We start from the raw sequence: 12,116 nt of genomic DNA on the forward strand, positions 1-12,116 counted from the left end.
CTTGGATCCGTATATGGGAACCATATGGTAGGAGGGCTTGAAGTTGGGAGCCAGGTACCCATGCTGTTTGCAGCAGAGTGTTGTTGTGGGATGGGCTGTAGTTTGTGAGGATCACCAAGTGCACCACCTCCACCCAATTGATGACACAATCAAGAGGTTGAGATGGGGAAGGCTATAAATTGCAAAGTGGTTTGTTTCCTATGCATGAACGGGGGCAAAAATGGAGTGTGTAGGGGCAAAGAGTTGGTGTAGGGGCAAAGGAGGGACAAAACCAAGTAAGAAAGATCTAGCGATAGGACTGCATTACCATGCATGTCAAGCAAGGAGGGTTGATTATATTGGATCTTATGTGCACCACATGCACACACTAGGAGAGGGCCTCTCATACAACATATGGTAAATAGAGATATATGTTTCTCTATATGCTTATGATATTCAATCCACTGTTCCGTGGTATATTATCGTGGCATCATGGAATAAGCTTTTCACTTCAACACCTATTGAAACCAGGTTCACTATGTCACAAATATTGATTACTTCATGGGAAAAAAATTGCTTCTAAGATGTAGTAGAATGGCCAATAGGGTTACACAGGGAGCTCACTAATTACTTCATTGAAAATAATTACTTCTAAATTGTAGTGGATTGGCCAGAACTCGCTAGGAGTCAAAAATGTCTTTTGGAGCCATGTATTTCAGACCCACTTGTAGTGCTCATTGGAAAAAAAGCCCTCTATGGATAGAAAGGGCATAGAACAAAATAGCTAGAGTATGGACTACATCATCTTCCCAAATTGTTTCTTGTAGCAAGAAGGGAATTCAAAATAGGCAATGGGTTTAGGATACCTAGAACCATCTATGTGCATTGGTTCACCCATTATCTCATATACCTATGGTCAATGCAAAAGATAGGCACAAAAACTCGCGCGTACCCTCTACCCTCTAAACAATGGTTTACGTTTGCAACTAATGCTTGGTGGATCAAAGTACTCGTAGGCATGTGTGCTCTTCAATCACCATCCAATCTTAAGGTCTTCATGTGGAGGTACTAATGAGGGCTATTCCATAAGCTACAATTATGTTCAAAAAGGGAACTGAAACGGGAGTCTATAGCTTATGCCTCAGAAATGAAAGAGTGAGACACATCTATTGGGATTGTTGCAAAGTTAGAGAATGGTGGCAATGGTTCAAGTTGGTAAATCAAGTTCACATGCATGTTTGGATGCTCTAAAACTCGGGACTCGGCACTTCGTTTTTGTATGTACTCTTTTTGGCGTTGATATGTATGGTACATGGGGAATGTAAATCTTTATGATTATGTATGTGTACATGTATTGAGCACCAAGATTCCCTCCCAAGATATCAAAGATAGGGTGCTTGAAGATCTCATCTGGAACATGGGAATGAAGTCTTTATGATCGTGTACATGTATCAAGCACACCATGATTCCCTCCCAATATATCAAAGATAGGGTGCTTAAAGATGTCATGACCCAAGACTTTTAACAGAGATGTATGATCGTATTGAGAAAATTGTTAAGTAATACGATAACATTAATATCTGTAAGAGAGAGAGAGAGAGAGAGAGAGAGAGAGAGAGAGAGAGAGCTTAGGAGTTTGCCACTCGATAACATGTTCATTGAAGACAAACAATGGATAGACAAAACCAAGTAAGGAAAATCTAGCCATGGGAAAAAAAAAGGAAAGCTATGGTAGAACCCAAAAGAGCATGCTTGTATGCAAGAGAGGTTGATGCCACAATCACAGTGTTGAGATGGCGAAGGCTATGACTTGCAAAGTGGTTTGTTTCCTATGCATGAAAATGGGCAAAAATGGAATGTGCAGGGGCAAAGAGTTCGTGTAATATCTAAAGACCGTGGCTAGAGCATGAGATATGCCAGAAAATATTTACTTCTAATTACTTCATTGAAAATAATTACTTCTAAATTGTAGTGGATTGGCCAGAACTCGCTAGGAGTCAAAAATGTCTTTTGGAGCCATGTATTTCAAACCCACTTGTAGTGCTCATTGGAAAAAAATCCCTCTATGGATAGAAAGGGCATAGAACAAAATAGCTAGAGTATGAACTACAATCATCTTCCCAAAATGTTTCTTGTAGCAAGAAGGAATTTCAAAATAGACCATGGGTTCAAGCTACTGAGGCGGTCCGGGGCGGGCAACAAGAAGAGTGGCCTCTAAGCACTCTTCTAGGCTTCCGTGCTGCTCAATTGGGTTGGGGCTGGAAAAAAACAACAACACACACACAAACCCGCAACCTAACCCTACACAAATTTGGGGCACCACCTAGTTTTGGATGCGAACTAGGACGCGTAGAGAGAGAGAGAGAGAGAGTGAGAGAGAGAGAGAGAGAGAGAGAGAGAGAGAGAGAGAGAGAGAGAGAGAGAGAGAGAGAGAGCTCAGACTGCTTTGAAATGTATCGGTAGTGATCAAGAAAACACAATTATATATGTAAGAAAGAGAGAGAAGGGGGAGGGGGTGCTTGTTACATTAATACCTTCTTACAAATCTGTCATGACCAATCAAAGTGAGATTAGTATTTGTTCAACATAGCTTGAGTACATTGCACCACAACACATCACAAGAAAAGCCACCCCAATCACTGTCTTAAGGCCAGGGGAGTCCTCTCCACCCTGTCGCCCTCTTACAGTATGTGAGATTTATGGCTAAATTGATGACAAACACCCAGAGACAAGCTATCAAGAACTTAAAAAAACACCAAGACACTTACACATCATTGTTGTCCATTACTTCACGTTGGAAGAGAGACAAAGTATCCAAGATTAGTTCAAATCCACCCTCCTTGATTCAGCAAATGATTCAGCAAATGTTGGGCTTACACTAGTAGGAGAAATGATAGATTTCCTACTCTCAATTGAATGATCACTCTCTCTTACAACGGTATAGAGTTTCTTTGCTAATCACCCCTAATACAACACATGCATATGCATAAGACAATGAGCTTCCACTCAAGAGCTCCTTCTAGAGAGGTTGAGGTTGGCTTCTCAAGCTATAGCATAGTGCTCTTGCTTATGGCTCCCCCCCTTTTTGTGTTAGCTATACCCTCCTTTTATAGCAATTTTGAGGGCTAGGGTTACTCCTCTAACCATGGTTGGGTTAGATTTTCAGCACTTATCTAATTTCTTTTGCTTGGAATTATCAAGAAGTTGGTGGGGATAGATGAAGAAGAGAGAGAGGAGAGAAGTGGAGGTGATAGGACTTTTCATAGTAGGTTAGTGTTAGTAAATTAGTAGAGTTAGTATTTTTATTGATTTACAAATGGAATTGAATATTTACAATGGGAGTATCCAAGTAGGATACAAATAAGGAAGAAAAAACTCTTAATAGGTAAGAAAATATGGATTTCTTACAATGTTGATGCTCCAAGTGTCTTGAGTAGGATCAATTTTGACGCTTGTTGACGGTCCACTAGCTTTGACGGTACGTTTTTTCTCCACTCTTGACCTTCCTTAGGAGCCAAGGTAAGTGAATATGAGTAATCAATCACCATGATGCTGTCTTTCAAGAGAAGAGGCTGAATTTTGTGGTTTTTTTGATAGATATGGGTAATATGGATGAGGAAAAATGGGATTAGGTGGTCAATTTTGGAATGGAAGTGTGTGTAGGAGACATGAGTTCACCATACTTTCTCTTATTCTTCAAGGTTGAGAAGAAGGTGAGTAGGGTGCATAGAAGAGTGGTGAGAGAGGTGGAGATGATGAGTGGAGAAGTGTGTGTGAAAGAGGAAAATGATAAAGTGGAAGAGGGAGTGTGGCTGCATAGCATGGGCAAACTGGGGTCCACCAATAAAATCATAGCTCACAGCTCGTAGCTCAAAATAATATGAAAACATTTGAGGCAAAAGTTCAGCCCACGAGCTACAACTTTTGTTTGTATCACCTTTTCAAATTCGGAGAGCAAGTGACCTTTAAAACTTCAGCAAAATCGACTGTCTTTTTCCACTGCACAAAGTCCTTGTGGGGTCCTTCTTTGGATGATTCTTTTGAATGCTTCCAAGAGTGAGCCCTCCATAGTGCATGCATGCATGCCATATACCCTTGACCTTATTTGGTAGGTCTATTATTGAAGATATTGTTGAGATCATGATATAAGTGAATAGTACAACTAAGAAAATCAAATATTGAGGGGTCTAAAAAAATATGTACATGTCAAATATAAATAATATAGGTAGAAAAAATATAAAGGGGTCAAAATAAATCTCTCTCATTATAAGTCTACCTTAAAAAGATGAATATTTTTGGTGGTCTAATTGGGATGGAGTTACACCAAAAATAAGAGAAGCTTGCATGAAATTATTTTTATATGGAATAAAGAGTATGCAAAATGGTAAGAAAAATTATGGTAATGGTGAGTCAATGTACATAGCATAAATAACACACCCTAGGTAGAAATATTTAAATAAATACCAAAATAATCATGAAAAATCCTTTTATTTAGGTCCTATATACAATAAAATATTTACACACAAATGGGCCATAATATACTTAAATTTTTTTATTTTTTTATTTTTTTTGGCTCAACTAGCCCAGTGACTAGCTAATTGAGGGTTTTTAAGAAGATATGGAAAAAGTCTCCTAACTCACACACACCTATATACAGTGAAAGGGTGAGGGTAACCACAGTGTTTGAGTGATTTGATAGGGTGAGGTAACTCACTATGGCAATTATAGAGAGCCGAAAAACGGCTATCAATACCTAGAACCATCTATGTGCATTGGTTCACCCATTATCTCATATACCTATGGTCAATGCAAAAGATAGGCACAAAAACTTGCGCGTACCCTCTACCCTCTAAACAATGGTTTATGTTTGCAACTAATGCTTGGTGGATCAAAGTTCTCGTAGGCATGTGTGCTCTTCAATCACCATCCAATCTTAAGGTCTTCATGTGGAGGTACTAATGAGGGCTATTCCATAAACTACAATTATGTTCAAAAAGGGAACTGAAATGGGAGTCTATAGGTTATGTCTCAGAAATGAAAGAGTGGGACACATCTTTTGGGATTGTTGCAAAGTTAGAGAATGGTGGCAATGGTTCAAGTTGGGAAATCAAGTTCACATGCATGTTTGGATGCTCTAAAACTCGGGACTTCTTTTTTGTATGTACTCTTTTTGGCTTTGGTATAAAGCTGTCTTCAAAGGCACCTACATCTAGCCTATATGATCCATTACAATTCCACGCCGCTATCCGGAGTGTCGCCCCATAGGTCTCGCACCGTCATGATGAGCGCTTTTCCAGAACCACTACTTTCCCTCCTCTATAAAAGGCGATTTTCCCCTTTTCTCTTGATGCCCTGATCTCTGGCATCAACTCTTGCATGTGTGTCATTTGTGCCAATGTAAGGTCATCTCCCAGGAAAATACCGGTTTTCTTAAGAGTTGGCCTCTTTTTTAGAAATTCTTTCCTTATTTCTATATTCGGGAATCAAAGAATAAGTGCCCTATCCTTTACGTTTCCCTTCTCATCGATTCCTTTCTTGCCCACTCTCCATGCACTTGTGTGAGTAGGCTCTCTGTATGGTACATGGGGAATGTAAATCTTTATGATTATGTACATGTATTGAGCACCAAGATTCCCTCCCAAGATATCAAAGATAGGGTGCTTAAAGATGTCATGACCCAGGACTTCTAACAGAGATGTATGCTCGTATTGAGAAAATTGTTAAGTAACACGATATCTGAGAGAGAGAGAGAGAGAGAGAGAGAGAGAGAGAGAGCTTAGGAGTTTGCCACTCGTTAACATGTTCATTGAAGACAAACAATGGATAGACAAAACCAAGTAAGGAAAATCTAGCCATGGGAAAAAAAAGGAAAGCTATGGTAGAACCCAAAAGAGCATGCTTGTATGCAAGAGAGGTTGATGCCACAATCACTGTGTTGAGATGGCGAAGGCTATGACTTGCAAAGTGGTTTGTTTCCTATGCATGAAAATGGGCAAAAATGGAATGTGCAGGGGCAAAGAGTTCGTGTAATATCTAAAGACCGTGGCTAGAGCATGAGATATGCTCAGTGTGTGGAGGAAAAGTCATAGCCTTGCAAGAGTGAGACGGGTGGACCTGAAAGTGATCATGGTGGCAAAACACTAACTAGGCTACCACGAGATGGAGCTACTTCTCGCTGGGATGCCTCATGCAGAACCTCAGCCAACAAGTGTATCATGCTGCCCCACTCGATAAGAGAGGGCCCACGTGGGACAAAGCCCGGCTCATGAATCCCTGGATCAGGTCGAGGATCAGAGGCAGTACGTATTCGTTTGGGTGGCGATAGTTCCTCCGCGACAACACGGCCTGTAGCAATTGGCAGGCCGGGTGGTGCGTTCGGATCATTTTTGGCTCCGTAGATGGGGCACAGCTGGTAGGAGGGCTTGAAGTTGGGAGCCAGGCACCTGCGCTTTTTGCAGCATAGCGTTGCTGTGGGATCGTCTGCTACTGTTGAAACCTCTGGCGCCAGGCAGGCCCAGCAGTGGACGTGGCCGCAGTCCGTGAGGATCACCGGCTGCACCGCCTCCGCCCGTTCACATTGCGGGCACCCAAAGTTCGGTGGGTCTAGGTCGTACATTCCCACAAAGGTTAGGCATTGGATATTGCGTTTTGGACCCTGGCATGCTTCCATTACGTTGTCGAATACGCCAGGCGTGCGAGCAGGTAGGGCACACAGCAGAACTCGCATTCTTTCCCTCCAGCCAGGCACTGAGGCAGGGCCAACAGTAAAGATGGCCACATGCCAGCACCACCGGACTTTTCAGCGCCTTCTCGAGGCAGATTGGGCACTCATACGTTAATGTTTCCTCCTCCATCAGCCTCGCATCCTTGCCATCATCATCTCTATCCTGATGCTCTCCATTGCCAGTTTCCTTCCCTGCGTTTTGCACCGTTGGAACCATGGTTCCTGCTGCGTTTGCCATAATCTTGTTGATGGGGAACCAATAATAAGCTATGTCCATTGCAGCCCAAGTGCTCGGCCGCTCTTATACTGGGCTCAAGGAGGCTACGACCTGCTCTTGCTCATTTCACATTTACTCATTTCACACTTCTTGATTCTGGGCTACGACCTGCTCTTGCTCATTTCACATTTCCATAAGAACATGTACTGATTATTTTTTTGCTCTAGGGGTGTGTGTGTGTGAAAGAGAGAGAGAGAGAGAGAGAGTATATGTAACCGTCTCTATGAGGGATGAGGGGGATGGAGCTCTACCTCTGATGGATCTGAAACTTTATGCACAAGCAAGTACAATCATGATGATATAAACCAAGATAGGCAGGGGTGGAAGAGTAGGAGTTTGGTAGGAGGTTATATATCACTCTCCTATGATGTCATATGTTGGACATCCGCATACATAGTTCTAGATACCTTGTATGTCCTCTAGTCTTTATAAATTTGTGCTACCAGTTCAACCTTTAACTCTACTATGGGTAATAAAACCGAGAGGTCCGATTGCGACTCTAGCACTATGTGGCATATGCATGTCCATATATCGTGGTCGCTCAATGAAGCCATTTGTCATGGGATGGGCACCACGTGCCAGCGGAAAAGAATAGACTGAACTACTTCAAGCACTTCAAAGAACAACAGAATCGAAACAGATGCACGACACAATATTAACACACGCCGAGATCAAATCAAGCAGCTACTGCAAGATTATTGTTGAGATGCTCGCATGGAAACCGTGAGATCGCGAGTTTGAAGGTGTTATTTTGTTGTTCCTCATTTGTCACATTATTTTACTATGCTGAGTTTACAAAGTAACTCTGGGTTTGCAGCCAAGTTGAGAGCAAAGCTTTTCATGGGTGGTTTATCTTTTTGAAGCGAAGGCAAAACCCAAGGAGACTTCGTTTGTTCCATTGAGATGGAAGAATGTGCAACTCGCTATCAATATTATGCCATAATATTGGTCCCTCCACCTTATATACATCATGGCAGGGGTAGGGGAATCCTGCAAGTTGATGACAACATCACTCTAGCATCGATAATGTAGCATACCCTTTAGTGAGTATTTGTTTGGCTATGCTTGCCATGGAGAAGCATCTTATCATGCCTATGAAATTCATGCCAAGGTATATAGATAAGTTTATTGTCTAGCATGCCCTGACATGTTCCTAATTTTTCTAAGTGTATGAAAACCTTTGTCACGTACACATGGTTCTATGTGCCATGTGAGCATGCTTCGTTGACTTTGAGAACCAATTTCACACCTATCACTAGATACAAGTGCGTAGAACCCTAGAAGTATTAGTATTGGCAATTTTGTGAGCATATTTGTAGTACCTGCATATGCGGTCAAGTCCATTAGATATTAGGTTTTCCAATTTTGAAACCCATTTGCATAAATGGTTTGTACAAGCGTTTTGACAGATGTTATTACACTACGGTGGGCATCTAGCACAACATGTGCAACAATTTCACACAAAAATTGACCCCCTAGTCCAATTTACCTAAAAATCATTTTTATGATTCATTTTGTTGCGTCTAGTTGTAAACAGTTTGCCCTACCTAAGCCTATAGGAGTTTATAACTCAAAATTCAGCCCTGTAAAGGGAACCTAACAACCAAGCATTTGAACAGAACAAGTTGTAGATCACCTAGCACTAGCAGAAGAGCAGCCTAGCATTTCTAGTTTTCAGATCAGCCTCAACATTTTGTCAGAAATCGCGAGATTAGCACCAACGTTTTTAGATCAGCAACAATGTTTTCATATAAGCAACAACGTTTTTTAGCTCAGCAGTCATTTCAGCCCCTTTTCGTGGTCAAAAATAGCTTGAATATGTCTTTGAGATCTCCTTGTTGCGGTCAGATACTTTGGCAGTTGAGCCTCCCTCAGCTATTCCTTGGCTGGCATTGAGTGCTCCATTGCTCTCCATCATTGTCATCATCGAGATTTGCATTTCTAGCCCTTTGTTCCTCTCACATTGGGAGTGCAAATCAGCGCAAGATCCAGTCCTCCTCAATTCTACATCGAGAAGATCCAAAGGTGCATCAGATGAGTGCCTGAGGTGCCTCGTCTTGAGGAGTTACCATGGTGACATTCATCATTTGAGTCAGTAGAGTCTACACTTGAGGTATTGCATGTATGTACATTTCCTTTAGGTAAAGAAAAGAAAATACCACATTGGCAACAGTGTGGGGGATCCTTGAGAGGGTTGGTTGGGACCCCATCGGGTGTCATTCTCCTCTTCCTCCTCCTCCTCCTCCTCCTCCTCTCTCTCTCTCTCTCTCTCTCTCTCTCTCTCTCTCTCTCTCTCTCTCTCTCTCTCTCTCTTTCTCTTTCTACACGTCTCTACCACAATCTTTCATTTCCTCTCTTCGGGAAAAAGAAAAAGGAACCATCAAACAAGCTAAAAGAAATCATTAACGCAAGGAAAGGTAATAAAGGATTTGTGGAAGTGTAAAACCTAGATCTTCACCATTTCAATTCTGTTGCACCCGACATTGGTATCAAAGATTTGTGATTTTGCACTAACCCGCTAATCTTTGAAATTTGTTTTCTTTTGAGTGTTTGAGTGTGTGTTGTAGCATTTCATCCAAGGATGCTTCTCTCACTCAGGGAATTGCAGGACTTGCCATTGCACGTAGGATCGCGCGCCTTGAGCATGGAAAATAAAAACACCCTATACCGGGGGTTACAGTTGTGGTGTGCCTATGAGAGGGTAGTTGACTTGGTGTATACGTTCGACCACTTAGAAAGAAAGAAATCCTAGCATGGATATTTGTAATCATAACTTCTTTGACATGATAGATCGCATCATTTAAGACATGCATTGGAAACATGAAGACGTTGATTGCAAGTATTAGGATTTGTTAGTGGCCTATGACAACAAAGGAAGCCATCATCCGGATCAGCCTATTAACTTTAAAGTCTTAACGTAGTTTACACAACCATCTCTCCATCTTCTTGAACAATTCCAAAAGAGGCATTGTATCATCATCGGTTTGTACACATCTTTGGCAACACATTGGATCCAGACCATCGACCATCTGCACCTTCTTAGAAATTGATAGCCATCAATTTGGAGCCAAAGGGTTTCAATTCGAGGTAGCCACATAGAGAGTTTGCAGGCATCGTGAGCCTACATTCGTAAACACACCCACTGCAGAGAACAAGATTCATCTAAAGCTTCCATCATACGGGAATCTAGTCGAAGCCCCAAGAGGAGCCTCTATCTTTGAGGAGTTACTTGGCGATTTCATAAGACATCATACAAAGGACTTTCCATGGTTTGTGGGCTTCCAAAGAAAATATCAATTTTCATCTCCCATTCAACGTTGCTCTCGCCAATCTTCCTACATAGGGGTAGCATAGGGTGGCCTATAACCATCATTAACATCGACAATTTCATATCTAACCATTCGCTTTACTGACATCCATCTGTTTTGCAGTTTGGTTCACACCATTTGACTTGGGGCACCAAAGGTTATTGTTGGCCCGTGCCCAACAAGGGCATCATTGATCCAAGAGGCAGTACATTGTTTGTGAGAAGATGCATCATCACCATCCGTGTGTTTTTCACATTTCCACATCACTCATGGGAGCGTCTCTCTCAAAAGTCATTGTGGAGGACATCATCTAGAAGGAAGCTCATCCGAGACCATCTTATAGTGTGCATGGAGTTTGGTACTAGTACCTCTTAGGCAGGAGGGGATGCCACATGCACATGGCTCTATGTGCCACATGGACATGCTTCATTGTCTTTCAGAGCCAATTTTGCACCTATCTCTAGATACGAGTGTCTAGAACCCCTGGAGGATCAATATCGGCAATTTTGTAAGCCTATTTGCAGGAGTTGCATGTCCGAATGAGTTCATTAGATTAAGTTTTTGAGTTTTGGAACCCTCTTGCATAAATGCTCTGTACAAGTGTTTTGAAAGATGTTATTACACTACGGTGAGCATCTAACACAACGTGCATGTGTTAGCCGGATCCAACGAGTCATCCCCCATGTCGATCGGATCTACTGATGGATAGATGTCCAATTTTAAGATCAACGCCTCAATGTTTTGTTGGGAATAGCTAGATCAGCACCAACGCTTTTAGATCAGCACTAGAATTTTCAGATTAGCATCGGTGTTTTAGTCCCTTTCCATCGTCAAAAACGGCCTTTGGATCTACCTTTGTGATCTCTTTGGATATGCCTTTGTGATCTCCTTGTGATCTCTTTGCTTCCTTTGTGGTCTCCTTGTTGCGATTTGATTTGGTAGCCCATTGAGCCTCCCTTTGGCCATTAACTCGCCAACATCGAGTGCCCCATTGCATTCCATCATAGCAGTCATCGAGATTTGCGTTTTCAACGCTTCATTCCTCTCACATTGTGAGTGAAAATCAGTCCCAGATCTACCCCTTTGTGGCCATATACAATCCCACATCGAGAAGGATCCAAAGGTGCATCAAGTTATCTCCAGTGGTGCCTTGCCTTGAGGGGAGTTACCACGGCGACATTCCATCATTCGAGTCTCTAGAGTCTCCACTTGAGGTATTACATGTGTATACATTCCATTTACGCAACCAAAAGTCAAATACCACATCGGCAATAGTGTGGGGGCCCCTTGAGAGGGTTGGTGTCATTCTCCCCTTCTCTCTCTCTCTCTCTCTCTCTCTCTCTCTCTCTCTCTATGCATCTCTATCGCACTCTCTCATTACCTCTTTTCAGGTAAATGAACCATCATTCAAGCTAAAAGGAATCACTAACGCAAGGAAAAGAAGTAAAGAATATGTGAGTGTAAAACCTATATCGTCACCATTTTAATTCGGATGCAGCTGACAACCTTGGTGTTCCCAAGGTTCATTGTTAGTCCTCTCTCATATAGAATTCATCGAAGGCTTGTAAATAAAGCCTATAATGTCTCATTTGACTCCAATATAAATATATAATATCGTCAACGTATAGCAGGTGTCACAGACTTAGGCACCCCAAGTCGGGAATCCGACATGACACATGAGAAAATTACTTAAAATACTTCACAACTTATAAAATTTGAGTCAATACATCCCGACGTAGTTCCGTTCCCAGAGGTATTGGCCCCAAAACTTGGCGCCCCTTTTGGTATCTCTTTATCATATTAATGCTTGAGCAAAGTACAACTCCCG

The 12,116-nt window shown here is 42.0% G+C and overlaps 1 pseudogene; it reads right to left on the bottom strand.

Annotated features, from left to right (window-relative positions):
- Positions 1-5,978: 5,978 nt before the first annotated feature.
- Positions 5,979-7,101, bottom strand: LOC147438598 (uncharacterized; annotated as a pseudogene).
- Positions 7,102-12,116: the final 5,015 nt, after the last annotated feature.

The sequence above is a fragment of the Adiantum capillus-veneris genome, chromosome 16 (assembly GCF_014529385.1).
Source record: "Adiantum capillus-veneris isolate H3 chromosome 16, ASM1452938v2, whole genome shotgun sequence".
Classification (NCBI taxonomy): domain Eukaryota; kingdom Viridiplantae; phylum Streptophyta; class Polypodiopsida; order Polypodiales; family Pteridaceae; genus Adiantum; species Adiantum capillus-veneris.